This window comes from Thermobia domestica, chromosome 8, assembly GCF_964235325.1.
Source record: "Thermobia domestica chromosome 8, izTheDome1.hap1.1, whole genome shotgun sequence".
Taxonomy (NCBI): Eukaryota; Metazoa; Arthropoda; class Insecta; order Zygentoma; family Lepismatidae; genus Thermobia; species Thermobia domestica.
In genome coordinates, this window is record NC_137461.1 from 295,279,044 (window position 1) to 295,293,779 (window position 14,736).

Consider the following 14,736-nt stretch of genomic DNA (forward strand, 5'->3'; position numbering starts at 1 on the left):
TGGACTTCGATCGTGAACCCTGGGTGTTCTTCAATTGAAATGCAATTAAAATTGAGGTACTTGAGCATGGTGTGATTTCAGTAGTGCGGCAATGTCCTACCCAATCTTCGTGACCCACATTATCAAGTCATTTCCAACAGATAAGCGATTTATTCTCTTTGTCTCAATTCTTACCATGGAAGAAAGACTAGCAAATGGAATGATGTAGCAAATGGAATTGTTACTTCTAAAACAGCAAATACCAGACCAGATAAATTCTCATGTGACCCAAAATTAAGGGAGTTATGAAGTTTTAAAATTTTCAAATGGCCTCCATTTTGAATGACTGATCAGATTTGATGTTTGTAATACGAATAAACAGAACTAATTTGGTTTTAATCCATTCGCTTTTAGTGAAGTTGCTGTATCCACTATATACAAGGAATGGATTCTACTATTATAGTAATTGATGGATATCGTGGGATCCCCGCAATAGGTATATTAAAAATTCTACACAACCTTATTACAAACCAGAAATCATAAGGGGCGGGGGTCACTGACAAGAGGATGTGATAAAACGGGTGTGTGATAGGAATTAGATTGATAACTACTACTGTAGAGTAAGTCATGTGTTATAGTGGCTCAGTGGTGCTCATCTCTGTAGCTAGTAATCGTAGACTATTGAGTTCTTGATGCACAACACCGTGTTCGGAATTTCTCGAAGTAACATGTAAATCCCAAAAGACTTTTAAACCGTGGTATTCATACACTTCCGAAGCGTTGTAGTATTTGCATTGAAAATCAGGGATACTACGTTGAAAATGATAGGTATGTTTTCTTCTTAATTGTTACAACATAATATTTACAGCATTTTGAAGGTTTTCATTTGAATCACCCTCGTATCTTGCATATAATTTATCCTCTTCTTTGTGCTACTACTGAAATTACATACTGCATTCTATATTATTATGGAATATATTACTTTCTATTGTTAGGGTTGCAGGTGAAGCCATGTCATTCCCATTTGAAATTAAAAACATTGATCCAGAGCTGAACCGTGAGCTTCTCGAACTGTACCACGGAGAGAAGACAGGCTTCGTTCAAGTAGGACCAGAGAAATATTTTTATCCTTCTTAGTACAGGAAACACGCTGCCAAACTCTATAATTTTGAAGTTCGTCCAGATGATGTTTGGATCTCCACATTTCCCCGATCAGGTAACGGTTAATGATTATTTAATCTTCATCTCTTGTTTTCAAATGTCTTTTTCTGTTTCTTTTTCTATGTCAATTCTTTCCTGAATCTATCTGAATACCTGAGATGTAGCATATACTTTAGACTGAGATTAACCTTTATTACCAAACTGATTTTCAATGAACTTATAAAATTCGTTACTGAATTCTCTGCGTCTGTGTGTGTGTGTGTGTTTCGGTTATTTGCAAAGTTTTCAATTTTGAGCCCTCCAGTCGACGGAGCATCAAACACTATCTGAGAAAGTGATGGAATTTTTCGCGTCATCTTACCATTCCCGAGATATTGGCCAAAAAAGTTCCGATTTTGGGAGATTTACAGAGCCATATCTCGGGAACCGTAAGTCATAGAGAGATGACATTAGTGTTGATCAATACCTACGAGGATGGTTAACATTTTGGTACTAAATAGTAACCGGTGGCCAATGATTATATCTGCATCAGTGTATATATACGATGATAACAAGTGACAGCTCAATATAGCTAATTCAATAGATCCCCTTATATGCAGATTCCAAACATATATTATCTATTGAATTTAATCAAATAAATTGAATAAACAATTTCATATAAATTTCGAACAGAAATCCTTTTTAAATTCGTTCTGGCAATTCTCTTCAAGCATTCTGGAATGTTACGTCTCGCATACATCTTCTATTGATTGAAGCCCTCATTTCTGAAAAGAAACATTTTCATTATGATTAGTAATACTATCATACACTTCCTGCTCTAACATGATGATTATAACTGTCAGGAAGGGAAGAAATATGCAGCCAATGGTACGATTAACAAATTAAAACATTCATCTGCTTTGTTCAATATGCCATATGTACCTTCAACTTGTCATAAGAACAGATACTAAAAAATCATCCTCATATTTGAACACAGTGGGTACATTATGAATTGTTTACGAAGAACATTATAAACAGAATTTCTTTTCTTTATGTTATATCTAGTTGTACATAAATTTTGCTGACGTTTCAAAAATAATAGAAGAAATAACTTCATGCTATTACCAGCTTGTTTAATCGAGCTCCCTCAGATATTACTCCGGCGATCTCAAGGCTTGCCTGTATTCGGTTCGAATCCCATTTATGGTACGTGATATAATCTCTTTCTAAACACACCTCGAGTGTTCTTTAAACGAACTCGTCCCTTACAGTGACGCGTCGAGAGACAGGTCATAGCTTTCTGCATTACACACCAGATGGCAGTATGATCAATTAGATTTGTCTATATCACAAGACATATTATAGAGTACAACTTTGTTAATTTTGCCATATTTAGAAACTGTGATCTCCCTCAGTACTACATAGATAAGATACACATATTTTTCGCAGGAAACCAGGTTCAATTGCCGGTGGGAGCTCTTCTGGTTCGGATTACACGTCAAGTTGTAGATTCGCGTCTCATGTGCCTTGTGAGTGAAATATACCCTAAAATACAAATCAATCAATCAACCATTTTATCTTCTGTACACTTCATCTCTTGCAGATAAATATTCTGGAAAATAGGCTACAGAGGCGACATTCAAAAGTGAGATCTGTATTGATGCTGATACACATTACAATAATTACTTTAACACATGAAAGTACAGCTCGAGAAACTGGGAATCCGATTGATTTCAAAGGCAATATTGCGCTGGTACTGCAAATATGTGCCTTAGTTACATCGACCTAGTCATTTTGTTTCTGTATCCCAAACGAAAACTGTATCACGAATTCTTAATGCAATTTAGCCTTCCTTTCAGTAAATTGTACTGGCATACTCCGTAGGAGTAATGAGAACGCATTTTGTCCACATATCACAATTAAATAACTATGATCGTTGCGCATACTTGGGATGTGATACAAAAGGTGTTCGTTCTGCAGAATTACTGTTTGCGTGAGTCGTGGTGTGCTACTGGTCCATCTGTAATGTACAAAATATGAGATGATGTTCCCACAGTAGATATTCTCTATAGTACATCTACTGATACAGAGGAATCAATTTGTGTGTTTCTCTGCAGCTGACACTTAATCATCCCAGAGAGCATCTTTGGGACCGGTAGTATTGAAAGACTACAGAAGCGAGAGCAAGGACGGGCGAAGGTATAGAACGATAACAATATATTTCTTATGTTAGACAGTAAGCAGAATGTAATTCTTAGGGTTCTGAAAGTGGATGGAAAAATCTGCCGAACCAACAGCATCTTTCCAGTATGGATGACAATGAACAATATAGCTAATCTGCCTCTTGTCTTTATTCGCGGACTATGATAAACGCGCTGAATGTTCATAGTTTTATAAATCCTGATTTCTTATCTTAGCTGGACGCTTTGAGGAACACTTTAGTCCAGAAGGACTCCATGTATCTTCTAACTGGTAGAATAATCTAATGTGATTTAGTCGGAATAGGCCAACGAGCTAGATTTTGTAGGCTCACGTATCTAATTCCTATTGAGCACAGTGTGGTAATGGTAGGATTTCTGATCACAGTTTGGCTCTGGTAAAGACGATCGCTCATTTCTTTCAAGAGACGCCCCAAATATGGAATATCATACCGCAGACAGACGTTGAGCATCTGCAAGTGTTTATTTAGTTACTCGTGGAAGTTAAATTGTTATTAAGATGAGTACCGTATCACCACCATGTATAGATCACTCACCACCATGCATAAGTAACTCATTGGGATCACCATTACCATAAATCACATTTCTATGTAGCAAACTCGTGTTCAGATCCATGAACACCTCCTGAATGTTTTAAATCAGTTTCATTCTACATGTATTTTTCTTCACATAAATACATACAAAAACATATATACGAGGGTTGGGGCAAAAGTCATGGCAACTATTTTTTTTCTTGCAGATACGTGAGCGGATCACAAACTTCTATGTGTCGTGTGGAAGTTCTGCAAGCATAGTGTGTATGCAGAACAACAGATGGCTCTGTGATAGCTTGTAGTAGCACAGCGAGGCCTGTGAAATCAGTCAGTTGGTGAGTGTCGTGCGAGATGGAAGTAACCCGTGTTGAACATTGCGCTTCCTCAAAATAGCCGTTCTCCGAGGATGAAATGCGATGGAATGTCACAGTGAATTAGTAGAAGCGCTTGGTAATAATGCCCTACCATACCGGACAGTAGCACAGTGGGTAGGAAAGTTTCAGCAAGGACTTGTGTCAATCAGTGATGAGCAATGTTCGGGACGACCTGTCAGTGTGCGGACCGACGTGGCACGTGTCGTCATCCACCCACCGTACTCTCCTGACATATCGTCCGGTGACTTTGATCTCATTCGAAAGATTAAGGAACCACTATGTGGTAGGCGGCTTACAACACACGAGGACATTGCTAATGCTGTGCGCGAACAGGTGACCCGATTCACACATGGTGTGGCAAATGCTGAGGCGGATGGTATTCAACGCCTCCCACATCGTTGGCAGCGCGTGGTGCAAGTAGCAGGGGACTACTTTGAGGTTTTCTATGCTCAGGTTTGTCATGCCAACTGTATGCGTACTGTGTTGTCATTCTTTTGCACCGTCAAGACCATAGAGCACTGTATACTACCGTAATAAATTAGTGTGTTACGATATTTCAGTGGTATTCATTGTCCACACATGTAGTTAACACCTTGTCCTTTCGTATGTATATGTCAGATTTTCCAACCGGACTGGTATCTTCAAGACAAAAAATAGTTGCCATGACTTTTGCCCCAACCCTCGTATCTTTAAATTTTAATCGTAAATATACTGTCTTTCTCAGATCACCATTACAACTTAGCAGTGAAGAACCCTATAGGCTGAAGATTGCATATGTTGTATGCAAGTTAAGGTCAGAGGGACGGATTTTAATGGTGGCCTCATAAGTGTATTTATTCTGTTTGTAATTATAATTACGATTTCTCTTTCTTGTGCAGGAACAACATGGACTCAAGAACTAATGTGGTTGGTAGGTCATGATTTGGATTACAAGGGAGCAGAGGAACCTCAAATTACGAGATTTCCGTACTTCGAGTGAGTTTTATTTATTATAACTTGCGATAAATCAAACAACAGAACTTACTTTGATTTGGATTCGAAGGAAATATCTTCCGATCACAATATTCCTTTGTTTCACCAAGCATTTTTATTTGGTTCTTTAGGAAAAACGAAGAGTATACGACTGACACAATTTTGATTTGGGATCAAAAAGTATTATCTTTCACATAGTAAGTTCTTTGAACTGTCACTTTACAACAGTGCTCACCAGGTCTAACAAACTTTAGCAGTAAATGTACACTTGCGGTAAGTGAGGCTTTGCAAGATGATGAAGGTGTTCGATTGAATTGCCAATTGTTCAAAGGTAAACAATATATCATGAGGAGCGTCTACATAATATAAATTGAGGAGTTCTATGTAAGGGGCCCATAACGGGAAACCATGTTTTGAAAAAGTTGTGTGTAAACATTTTAAACATATATTAGCAATTTTTAATTTAACGTTTGGAAATGTGCACCCTAGAAGAGCAACACGTATTTATTCTTTTTCTTCTATGAAATACAAAAAATATATAGTTTGTTTCAAAGTAACCTAAATATGGATGTTTTTAAAAAGCCTTTTATAAGCCCGTGTTAGGTAGAACAACTTTGTAGAATTCTCGTGTACATATATCGCAGCAGTCGTATGATACACTTTGTGAAAATAAAGAAACTTAATTACAAAGTAAGGAAAACAGATAAAGTAAACAGTACAATATGCCTGTAACAATAAAACATGAAAGTAGTCCATGTGTTGCGTAGAAACTGGACATATAACAATCCTGGGCACTAGAAACAGTCTATGCTTTGTGTACAGCTGGTAAAACCTATTCATGAAGCTAACAAAATGTTCCGTCAAGCCAGACATCTTCTGCATCTCCCATGTCTGTCTTGACAGGACATTTTGTTAGTTACCAAGCAGCAGTATCTATATCCTCCGTACGTTTCGTTCTTTAGCTGGTTCAGCTGCAATGGTTGACTTCCTACAGTAACATAATATCTACAAGATTTAAGTCACAGTCCGATAGAATAATGCACTTAATCGGCATGTATGCACCAGTGTATGCATCAGCAGTAGATTGCCACCTGATGGTTTGAAACAAAGTTCTGCACTGGACTGAACCTGGAAAATATATCGAGTTACTGATGGTTTACTTTTCATTATATTTGCAAATCCATCCTTCCACTGTTTGATAATAGGTGCCTCATGTTCTACTATAAAAGGATAGGGGTGTTTTCGACTTGCTTTTAGCACTTCCACGTACTTGTTAAAGTTAAGCAATTTTTCATCCTTGGCCACTTTCAGGCAGCACAAATCAACATTCGTATTACACTGGTTGCAGGAATGACCTCTGATAAGAAAAAATATGTTTCTGAACACGAAATTTCATGGTAATCCAGAAGTAAAATGTTACCATGAGCATATTTGACTGTCTCTTCTGTTTCTTGGGATTAAAGTGGAATTCGTGCTAGCACACTGAGATATTCAACACTGTTGAAACAACTACCTCACTAACATAGCTGCAACAGATACTTCCTTTCGTCTCACAGTAGAAGTGGGTGCCGATAGACGGCCGAGTCAGCAAAAAATTATCTTGTTTTCCTAGAAATCGATATCATTTCCTGGAATTGGGAGGCAAGTTTCGACAAGCCTTTAGTTGCTATGTTCATAGCCTTTTACGGGTAGTACAGAAGCGCGTGGGAAAATTTTGGTTTATTTGAATCCCCGTTACCCCCTACTCCTCTTTAGTTGCTATGTTCATAGCCTCTGGAATTGGGAGGCAAGTTTCGACAAGCCTTTAGTTGCTATGTTCATAGCCTTTTACGGCTAGCACAGAAGTTATCATGATCGAAGCTTCCCAATTGATTGATTGATTGATTTTTGTCTTGAAAGAGCATAAGCGATTTAGCCCCTTGGTCCTATTCCCACGAGATGTCTGGAGAATATGAACTGAAAGCATGATATTCAAATGATCGAAGCTTCTCAGGAGATTGTATGAAATTGGTCTTAGTTGCTAAGGTAAAGATTATATGTCATGATTTTTTTAAAAGCGTGAGATGAGACACACTATATGAGTCTCATAACGAAACACATACTCATGCAAAATCATGTTGATTAGCCCCTTGGCCCTATTCCCACAAAGTGTCTGTAGAAGACGTGATAGTCAAATGATCAAAGCCTCTCACGAAATTGGCTTAGTTGCTAAGGTAAATATTGTATTTCACAATTTTTTAAAGACGTGAGACATGAAACCAGATATAAGTCTCATAACGAAACACATACCTATACACTCCTTTCCCCCACACCTCCTGCGAATGGATTCCATTGATTGAGCAAATTCTAATAATGGAAACTTCTCATAGCATATCATATTGTTTAAAACGTAGGGTGTGAAGTGTGTTATATGAATATTCACAGGATGATATCTGCTATGCTAAGTAAATCGATATCACTTCCTGTTTAGTTGTTATGTTCATAGCCTTTGAGAACATCATGTTGCTAGAAACAAGATGAAACATGCCTTTTAGGGTTACCATCAGCTATAGGTTCATGAAAAAACACGCCTTTTCTAGTCGCCTTGTATTGGTTAGCTAATTTGAATTCCCAAGCCCCGCCCCCCTCCCGCAAAGACTCTTGAACGTCTACCGGATCTTCATCAGAGTCCTTTCAGTTACCACGATTGAAACCTACCAATTGATTGTGTTTTCAGCTTAAACTGTAGTGAGTGTTTTGTGCTTTAAGTTCTTAGGATTAAATCCTATCAATTGATTGTGTTTTCAACCTAAAACTGTAGTGTATGTGTGTTTTGTGATACCGCTCGTTCTTATTAAAATAGGTAAGTAAAATATATATGTTCTTTCTTCATTTAGTTATAAAGGCAGTTGAAAGAACAAGTGTATTTATTCAAAGTTCCGTTCATGTTCTAACATTTTAAAAAAAACACACAGACACATATGTGAATGTCTGTTTTGTTAGTCTCTTTCTTCCTCTGTTTTGTTAGTACATTGAACTTCATCTTAAAATGGTTTAGTTTCAAGAACAACAGATAAGATGCCATTGTCAAATGTTTTGATGATACGTACTACAACGAGATAACAAGACTGCCCTAGTTAAAAACACATAAGCGAACTTCTATGATGCTTCTAAGAAAAATGATAAGATGGAATTCTTGAATGTTTTCTGGTTCGCATTGCAATTGTCGCAAGAAGTGTCTGTAGACTTGGTATTTTAATTTTGATAATATGATGTATACGTCTGTCTTTCTGTTTGTAAATGAAATCTTTTAAACAATGAAGAGATTTACGTCCAACAATAAAGCCAACAAGGTCTGTCTGTCTTTCTATGTCGGCTATGCTAATGGAGGCGATGGTGATGAGTTGAGTTGATTTTAGTTCAGCGTCCCTTTCAACAGCAAGGCTATATGAGACGTGGACCTACTGATTATCGTGGAATCTGAACCACTAAGTTTTACGTCTTACAGTTATGTCGGCTATGCTAATGCAGGCGGTGATGATGAGTTGATGAGTTGAGTTGATTTTAGTTTAGCGTCCCTTTCAGCAGCGAGGCTATATGAGACGTGGACCTACTGATTAACGTGGAATCCGAATCACATGAGCTCCAGCCGGGACGATGGTAATGAGAAATGAATGAATGAAATGTTGCATTAAATTCACGTACACGGTGTTTGTCCATCGAGTTTTACGTCCTACGGTTACGTCTACTAGGCTAATGAAGGTGAGGTGATAATGAAAAAATGAATGAAATGATGTAATGAAGAAAGTGGAAGGAAACTGATGAACTCCGAAGGGAAATCCACGCATATGATGTTTGTCCACCACAAAGTTCATAGGGCACGAACTGGGATCGAATCAGGGACCCAAGCACTTGAGGTGAACGCTCTACCACTGAGCCACCGTGCCCTCTGGAACGTAAAATGAAATGATAAGGACGGTTTTCCGGGGACAGTCAATAGCATCTTTTCGTTAAGTTGTAAAGGAAGCAGGGAATTTGTGGTCGCTAAAATTAATGACAAGTATATAGAAAAAAAAAGACGTGATTTGAACACGGGACCTCATGCACCAGAGGTGAACACTCTACCACTGAGGCACTGAAGTTAATTTCATAATTTTCTAATGTTAATAAGAGTGAAATCTAACGTTAAATACACATACACAAGTCAACGAACTGAGAGAGAGTTTCTGTATCTGCAATGTCTACTTGCAAAGAGCAGAAAAATAAGATAACAGAACATGTTTTGTATTTCAATGTTGTTCTCCAGCTGTCGCGTCAACATTATCTTAGGTCATGGTTTCAGACAACACGAAGCGAAGATATGTATGTGTGTGTGTGTTTTAGGTAATATTAAAACAGTGTTTGAGATCTAAAACTTGACAAAACTAGTGTTGCTTATACATCTCGGATGTCGATACTCATGTACACATGATGTTGATTGATTTTTGAGTTTAACGTTCCGTTCAGCAGCGAGGCTATATGCACCACAAAGTTCACACGACGAAAGTTAGGATTGAACCAGAGACCCCAATCACCGGAGGTGAACGCTTTACCACTGATCCACAGAACCCCACGATTTCATCATGGGGCACAAATCTTCAAGTTAAAACAATTGTCTATTCTCAAATAAGAGAACATTTCTTCATCTCTTTAAGTGGATCTAGGAAGTTGAACTTTATACAGTTTTCTCCATATTATAGTCTAAGCTGTATGTGATATTACTTTAAAAGGACGAAAGTAGTTAAAATATTCCCTATTATTATCATCAATTTCTTCTAAAATGCTCAGAATCCCGTCATAGAATTCGTATACTAGCTATGTACACAGGCGTGCATTAAGAAATTTTTTGTTGGGAGAGGTCCAAGCTTTGGGCGACGGGGCTCAAACACTACAAGCCTCTGTGTAGTATTGAACGCGTATTATTTTGCACTCGAAAAGACAATAAGTACTTGTAAAATACTTTCATCTATATTGTCATAGCGTCCCTTTCAGCAGCGAGGCTATATGAGACGTGGACACTAAATCAACAAGGTCCCCTATCGCATCACAAGTGAACGCTTTACCATTGATTCACCGAGTCCCCTTAGATCAAAGTACAGTACTCATGTAATAATATTATGTAACATAAAGTTCACTTGTCGAGGGGCTCCCTGGGGGTAATATTCATACACGTAAAATATTTTAAAATAAACAATATTAGTACCGATTCCATAGTTTTCGAAGGTGCTGCATTCAATAAAGACACTTTGAAAATAGTAACATGACATCTAAGGGGTAAAAAAAGTGGTGAGCTCATGGGGTCTCCCTAGGGGGTAATATTCATACACGTAAAATATTTTAAAATAAACAATATTAGTACCGATTCCATAGTTTTCGAAGGTGTTGTATTCAATAAAGACACTTTGAAAATAGTAACATGACATCTAAGGGGTAAAAAGTGATGAGCTCACGGGGGATGATATTCATACACGTAAAAATAATTTAAAATAAACAGTATTAGTTTCGATTCCATAGTTTTCGAAGATGTTGTATTCAATAAAGACACTTTGAAATCAGTAACGTGACATCTAAGGGGTAAAAAGTGTTGAGCTCCCGGGGGGGTGATATTCATACACGTAAAATAAACAACATTAGTATCGATTCTATAGTTTTCGAAGGTGTTGTATTCAATAAAGACACTTTGAAATCAGTAACATGACATCTAAGGGGTAAAAAGTTGTGGGCTCCCGGGGGGTGGTATTCTTACACGTAAAAATAATATAAAATAAACAATATTAGTATGGATTCCATAGTTTTCCTAGTGTTGATTCCATATCGTGACAGGATTCCAATTTGTGACTTCCCGTGCACTAAAGATGAACGCTGTATCACGTAAGAAAAAGAGATGAAATCTTTTAGTTTAAAATGTCTTCCATCCCTCATTCACACGTTAAGGGGAGCATATGAATAAGACACATGTAGGAACGGTTTTCCGGGGGAAAGTCAATAGCATCTTTTCGTTAAGTTGTAAAGAAGATAGCATTGAATTTGTGGTCGCTAAAATTAATGACAGTATAAAAGAAAGACGTGTAGAGAGGAGGAGGAGGAGGAAATACGGATTTCGCGTTCACTAAAATTAACGATAAAATTCTAAAACAGAATAAGTATAAAAGGCCGTGTAATCTACATATCTTCATTAGTCAATACATTTGAAAGAGATTGTGAGCATACATTTGTTTCACTCTTCATCCCATGGAATAGGAAGAAAAGTTAAAAATATTTAAAAGGTATGATGAGAGATTATTTCATTGACATTATAAAGTTCTGTCTTATATAGTATATATTTATATATCTAATATATATTGATTTATAAGTAACAAAATTCATTTCTTTTTTATTTTAGGTTGCATACAAATAAAGATAAGTGTAATCCTTTTTCCTATTCCTGTTGATATTATTATTATTCCTTTTAATTACTTATATATTACATTTTTACTTATTCGTATATTCTTTTAAACACTTATATATCCTTTCAAAATATTTATATACATATATATATATATATATATATATATATTCCATTTAAATAAGATTTATATATCCTATTATATATCATATTCATATACCGTTTACACATATTGCATTACGTATATATACATCTGAGGAAGAAAAATGGCAAAAGAGAGTACGCAAGATTTACTGAAGGAGATTACGGTCTTCATTAATGACATTGAAGAAGAAGAAGAAGAAGAGGTAGTGGGCGTAAATAACGAAACGCAAGTTCTTTTAAGTGAAATAAATGCCATAATCGGGATAGAAGAAGAAGAAGAAGAAGAAATGCAAGAAGAAGAAGAAGAAGAAGAAGACGCAAAAGAAGAAATGGAAATAGATCATCATGAAAAAATGCAAGAAGAAGAAGCCGGAGAAGAACAAATGAAAATAGAAGAAAGAATAGAAGAAGCAGCAACAGAAGAAGAAGAAGAAAGAGAAACTATTGAAATTCAAATTCCAGTAGAAAAAGAAGAAGAATATGATGAAGAAGAACTATTACAAATATTGAACAGTGCTAGCAATAGAACGATAACAGAAGAAGCATCAGGCCGTATTAAAGAAATTATAAAGTGGTTACAAGAAGGAACAGAAGAAGACGTCGAAGAAAGGAGAAATGAAGAAGAGCTGCTAAATCTCACGTTTTCCCAAATAATAGGAGAGGATTACAATAAGGAAGAGATGAAGATAGAAGAAGAAGATGATAAGTTTTACACGAACGAACTAGAAAATTGGATTAACAATTTGTTTCCCGATCCCAGAAAAGAAGAAGAAGAAGTAATATATCCCTCAATTATGGAAATATTAGCAGAGGCTAGTGTAGAACACGAAGAAATGGAAGTCGATTTAGACGACATAGAAAAAAGAATGGACGAATTGCTAGCCGTATTTCAAGCACAACGAGATTCAAATATACAAGTAGGATTCGGAAATAACAACCGTAATGATGGACACAATAGATTTCATATAATAGAAGAACGAAGAAGACAATACAGAAGATACAATATGGAGGGTAGAATGCTACGATTCCGTCTAGCCCCCGTGCGTGCAGATGAAAACCCTTTTACGGCAATTGAAGCAAGTCTACGGGCACTAATAGATTATTTACTACGTAATGTGGACCAGCATGATTACGTAGGAATAACAATCACAAACGAGAGAGAAGGACATCGACCATTTTGGTTGTCATTCAGAGAAGCAAGAAATCTTTCAGCAGAAGTTCTATGGACAAGCTATGAGAAAGTACTGCAAAGTAATGCGGCTTTTCTTATAAATGAAGATTGCATCGTGAATTTCCATCATGTACGTATGCCAAGAGGACAAGGTCCTTTGAAACAGCATATTTTGAATACTGAAGAATATGTAAAGGCAAAACGTGGTATTATCACAATTAAGAATAAAGGCACAAGATGTTTAGCACATGCAATCGTCGTTGCCATAGGACTGAAAAAATACAAGGGAAGAAATCAAACTGAATATAATAGATATGTAAAACATCAAAGTAAATATATAATAGAAAAAGAAGCAGAAGAACTGTGTGAAGCTGCCGGTGTAGATCTTAGTAATGGTGGTGGAATTCCTGAAATTCGTAAATTTCAGGAATATTTAAAGGATTATAAAATTACAGTGTATAGGGGCTTTTCAGGAAGTGATGTCATGTTTGAAGCTCCACCAAGTGATAACGAGAGAACTGCTTTAAATTTACTGTTCATAAATAACCACTACAACGTCATTGAAAGCTTGACAGCATGTTTTAGCTGTAATTTTTATTGCGAAAGCTGTCATAAGAAATATCAAAATAAACATGATCATTTGAAACAATGTGCAGCTGTATGTTTTCGTTGTCATCAGAAGCCACCATGTGACTTTAAAGAAACCCATATTACTTGCAATGATTGTAATCGAGAATTTTATGGCCAGTCATGCTATGATTATCACAAGTCAGCGCCATATCAAAATGGAAAGCCTTTATGTTCCATTGTGAAATGCTGTACCCAGTGTTTGAAAATTTATGTAGTGAAAGAGAAAGGTTCTCACGTATGTGGAGAAACTTATTGCAACATTTGCTATGATATAGTACCACCCAATCATGAATGTTACATGAAAGTGAATGAAAGAAGAAAATCGAAAAAAGCCAATGAAAAAATCATCATGGAGAAGAAAGCTATGATTCTGTTTTATGATATTGAATGCACACAAGATACGAAAATAGAAGATGAGGACGCAAACATATATGAACACATACCTAATGTCTTGGTTAGTCAACATGTATGTTACCAGTGTTATGAAGATAACAACATCAAGAATGATTGTGTCATTTGTGGAAAGCGAGAAAATATTTTTGACGGAGAAAATGTAATAGAAGATTTTCTAAAACATCTTCAACAACGTCGACCAAACATTAAATCAGTAATCTGTGTTGCCCATAACTCAAAGGGATATGACGCACATTTCATCATTAAGACCATGGTTGAGAAGATGAATTGGACTCCAGAAGTAATCATGAATGGAGCAAAAATTCTCTCTCTTAAAATAGGAAACGTAACCTTCATCGATTCACTAAGCTTTCTTCCTATGCCCTTAAGTAAATTAAGTGGTGCATTTGGGCTTCAATCGTGCAAAGGATATTTCCCACACTTCTTTAATCGACGTGAGAACCAAACCTATGAAGGGCCGCTTCCAGACATTAAATATTATGGAGCAGATACTATGAAAGTAGACGAAAGACGCAAGTTTCTCCAATGGTATACCGAACATCAAAACGACACCTTTAAAATGAAAGAAGAACTCATCAAGTATTGTGTACAGGATGTCGAGGTATTACGTCAAGCCTGTATTTCATTTATGAATACATTTGAATCTGAAACTAATGTCAATCCCTTACTTGAATGTATTACAATTGCCAGTGCATGTAATTTGGTATATCGTAGAAATTTCTTAAAGGAAAATACAATTGGTATCATACCAAAGAAC

At 36.6% G+C, this 14,736-nt stretch overlaps 1 pseudogene across 1 annotated transcript in view; it reads left to right on the forward strand.

Annotated features, from left to right (window-relative positions):
• The first annotated feature begins 984 nt into the window (after positions 1 to 984).
• Positions 985 to 14,736, forward strand: part of LOC145693733 (luciferin sulfotransferase-like) — a 37,369-nt pseudogene continuing 23,617 nt past the window's right edge. Inside the window, exons 1-2 of the transcript XR_014132821.1 lie at positions 985 to 1,195; positions 5,124 to 5,220. The product of XR_014132821.1 is annotated as a luciferin sulfotransferase-like (transcript). The remainder of the gene's footprint in view (positions 1,196 to 5,123; positions 5,221 to 14,736) is intronic.